We start from the raw sequence: 3,806 nt of genomic DNA, 5'->3' as shown, positions 1-3,806 counted from the left end.
ATAGGGAATGCAGGACAGAATAAACAAAGAGGTAATACAGGAATATCTGCTTAATCTAAATGAATTTATATCTTTGGGACCAGATGGACTACAGCCAAGGGTATTAAAAGAACTGGCAAATATAATCTCAGAGCCATTGGCAATAATTTTTGAGAACTCCTGTGAAACAGGAGAAGTCCCAGCAGACTGGAGGAGGGCAAATGTTGTCCCCATCTCCAAAAAAGAGGATCCCAACAATTATTGCCCAGTTAGTCTGACATCAATGCCAGGAAAGATTCTAGAGCAGCTCATTAAACAGAGAGTCTGTGAACCTTTAGAAGGGAATGCCATAATCACAAAAAGTCAACATGAGAGCCTCTACAGACAGGCCAAAATAAAGCTTCTTTGAGTCACTTTGGAGGTATGTTGTTTAAATGATGCGTGTGTCCTAAGAGGCCAGAAGCCGTATCAAAGCCATGCTCCATTCCTAAGGACCGGAGTTCAGCTTTGGCGCAGCTTCTGGCCTCTTAGGACGCATGCATCATTTAAACAGTATACTTCCAAAGTGACCCGAAGCAGCTTTATTTTGGCCTGTCTGTATGGGCCCATGAGTTTCTCAAAAATAAGTCATGCCAGACTAATCTGATCTCTCTCTCTCTCTCTCTCTCTCTCTCTCTCTTGTGGATAAAATTACCATCTTGGTAGATGAAGGAAACACTGTAAATACAGCATATCTGGATTTCAGTAAGGCCCTTTGTCTTACTGACTGGGTGCTTTGATTGTATCTGCATGGCAGGAGTTGGACTAGATGGCCCTTGTGGTCTCTTCTAACTCTATGATTCTATGACCCATATTCTCCAACAGTTCATAAATGATAGCAATTAACCATGTGGCCAGGACCCATGTTCAGATTGGATGGCCCTCATGGACTCTTCCAAACTCTGTGATTCTGTTATGGAGAAATGTAAACATTCTTTGACTCTGTTCAACTTGCTGCTGCTGCTATTGTTGTTGTTGTTGTTGTTGTGATATTGAATGAGACTTAAAATTAATCCAGTTCGATATAGCAAGTCACTCAGCCTAAAGCTTATAGCCAGTTGGGGAATCTTGTTTTTAATCTACCTGCCTTATGTACAGATTTGGACAAAGGAGAGAATTTATGTGTTGCTGGGGTTCTGGTTTTGATATCTCTTTGTTCCTTTTGTATCCACCTTTCTTCCATTATGGAAATCAAGGCTACCAGGCAGTCATCAGGACCAGATCTGCTTAGGTTCAGCAAGGTTGCTGTATCAAGTGCCCTCAGATAATGGCCTGAACTGTGTAGACAAGGCTATACTAGGGAAGTCTTGCATTTGAGTTCTAGTGCTTGACTTTATTATATGGGCTAGGAGACAAAAACTATTTGGATATCTATAAAATAGAAGGACCTATAATTGGCTCTGTGGCAGCAGGAATTAATTTTGACAAAGATGATTCAGGAAACTGGCATTAGTTTCTCACAGACTGGAGGAATACTTTTCAAATTAGAATACACATAAGTATTATATAATTTTTCAAATGTATGTTTTATTTTGCTGTTTTTGTAAAATTTCACCAAGGTATAGAAAGTTTAATAATAATAATTACAAATTTATCAAACCTAAAAAATGTGAATGTAATGTTTAGTTTTAATTGCCTAAATACTGTAAAGGCACTAGATTTCATCTGATCTTGGAAGCTAAGCAGGGTCAGCCCTGGTTAATACCAGAATGGGAGACCAACAGTGAATGCTAGGTGCTGTATGTTATATTTCAGGGGAAGGAACTTGCAAAACCACCTCTGAGTATCCCTTGCCTAAGAAAATCCAATCAAATTCATGGGGCCTCCTTAAGTCAATTCCATAAATGACTTGAAGGTACACATATGCACACACACATACACTCTGTACTAAAATGTTGAGCTTTATTTTAAAAACAAAAGTAACAGTGTGGTCCATGAGGAAACAAAATGCAGAGTAGTATATGTTCATTTATCAGAACCACTAAAATGTTGCAAAAATAGCAGAAAGGGCATGGGAGATTTTGAGCTGTCCAGAACTCCTCATCTGACAGGGTGGTACAAAATGAGGGAATGGGGAAGACATTTAATTTCCGTTCAGCATTCAGCGGCATGCATCATTACACCTGATGTTTTTCCTCTATTATCACCCCTTCACTGGCTCCCCTTTCCCTTCCGTATTCAGTATATGCTTCTGTTGTTGACCTTTAAAGCCCTGCATGGGCTGGCCCCTCTTTTTCGAAAACTTCAAATTGTATAAAATATGGCAGCCAGGTTAATTACAGGTACTTCTCGTAATGTTTGGTTTTGAAATCCCTTCACTGGCTTCCAATTAGTTTCCAGGCAAGGTACAAGGTGTTGGTGATTACCTTTAAAGCCCTACATGGCTTGGGTCCAGAATACTTAAGGGAACGCCTTCTTCCGTACTGTCCGTCCCGCACTCTAAGGTCCTCGGGGAAGAATCTACTTATGTTTATTTGTTTGTTTATTTATTTATGTTATTTATACCCCACCCTTCAGCCCTAATGGCTATCAGAGCGGCTTACAATTATTATTTTTAATCAGACAGTTCCCTGCCCTCAGGCTTACAATCTAAAAGACATGAAACAAAAGGAGAAGGGAATGGTGGAGGGAAAGGGGATGAGGTCCAGTGGTTATTCTCTCCCTCTGAGGCCTGGACCAAGGCAGATGGACTGGAGGGAGGGCTCTCTTTCTTCAGGCTAGCCCTGATAGAGCTGAGCCTGCCAATAAAATCTAGACTAACCTCAGTTACCCAGAGGGCCTTCTCCACCGCTGCTCCAAAGCTATGGGATGACCTGCCAAAGGAGATCCGCGACATTTCTACTCTTACAGCCTTTAAGAAGGCTCTTAAGACAGATCTCTTCTGGCAGGCCTTCCCTTCCTAGTTCCTCTCCCGGTTTACTGTGACTTACGTTGCTCTATCCACCAATTCTTCTCTTAAATTTAATGAGAAGAATTAAATTAAAATTAAATAAAATTCTTGCCTCAAGAACAAGAACCCTCCCTCCGTACCAACTGTCATAATCAGACCTGGGAGGGAGTGAAAAAGACAGGCCCAGTTCCATCAGGTCTAGCTGTGAATTCTGTGATTTATGTCACTCTCTTTAATCTTATTTTATTGTATTGTATTTTATTCTATTCTCTGTATTTTTATTGCTGTAACCCACCGGATTCCTTGTGATTGGGCGGGCTATAAATAAATAATACTTATTTATTTATCTGAACTTCTTTCTCTTTACACTCCCACCCGTACTCTTCTCTCTAGTAGTCAAGGTCTGCTGTCCCAGCCTAGGATCTCCACTGCCCCATCCTGGATTCGTCCCTTCTCACTTGCTGCCCCTGACTCCTGGAACCTTCTTCCCCCACGAACATGAGTCATCACTTCTTTGACCACTTTTAAATCTGAGTTGAAGACTATCTTGTTCAAGGAAGCGTTCCCAGGCACTTTGTGATTATCTATCTGATTTTTGATTGGATAGTTGATGTTGTTTTTAATTGTTGCCTGCTTATTTTAACCAATTCTATTGATATTATTACCTATTTTATACGTATTTTGTAGATTGTATGCCACTGGCAGGTTTTATTTTTATTGACTTGATCATTTGTACGTACGGCGCTGTGTACCTTTACAGCGTTATAGAAATAAACTATAATAATAATAATGATAAAGATCAGGGGTAGGCAACCTTTTGGAGCCGGGGGCCGGGTTGGTGTCCCTCAGACAAGTTGGGGGGCCGAAACCGAGGGGTGGAGCTTCCACCCTCCGGGGG

At 41.0% G+C, this 3,806-nt stretch overlaps 1 protein-coding gene across 2 annotated transcripts in view; it reads left to right on the top strand.

The window, feature by feature from the left end:
- Positions 1-3,806, top strand: part of ITCH (itchy E3 ubiquitin protein ligase) — a 603,853-nt gene that overhangs the window by 543,671 nt on the left and 56,376 nt on the right. The gene's annotated exons all lie outside the window — the stretch shown is intronic.

Source organism: Sceloporus undulatus, chromosome 4 (genome assembly GCF_019175285.1).
Source record: "Sceloporus undulatus isolate JIND9_A2432 ecotype Alabama chromosome 4, SceUnd_v1.1, whole genome shotgun sequence".
NCBI classification, from domain to species: Eukaryota; Metazoa; Chordata; class Lepidosauria; order Squamata; family Phrynosomatidae; genus Sceloporus; species Sceloporus undulatus.
This window is presented reverse-complemented; position numbering and strand designations above follow the sequence as displayed.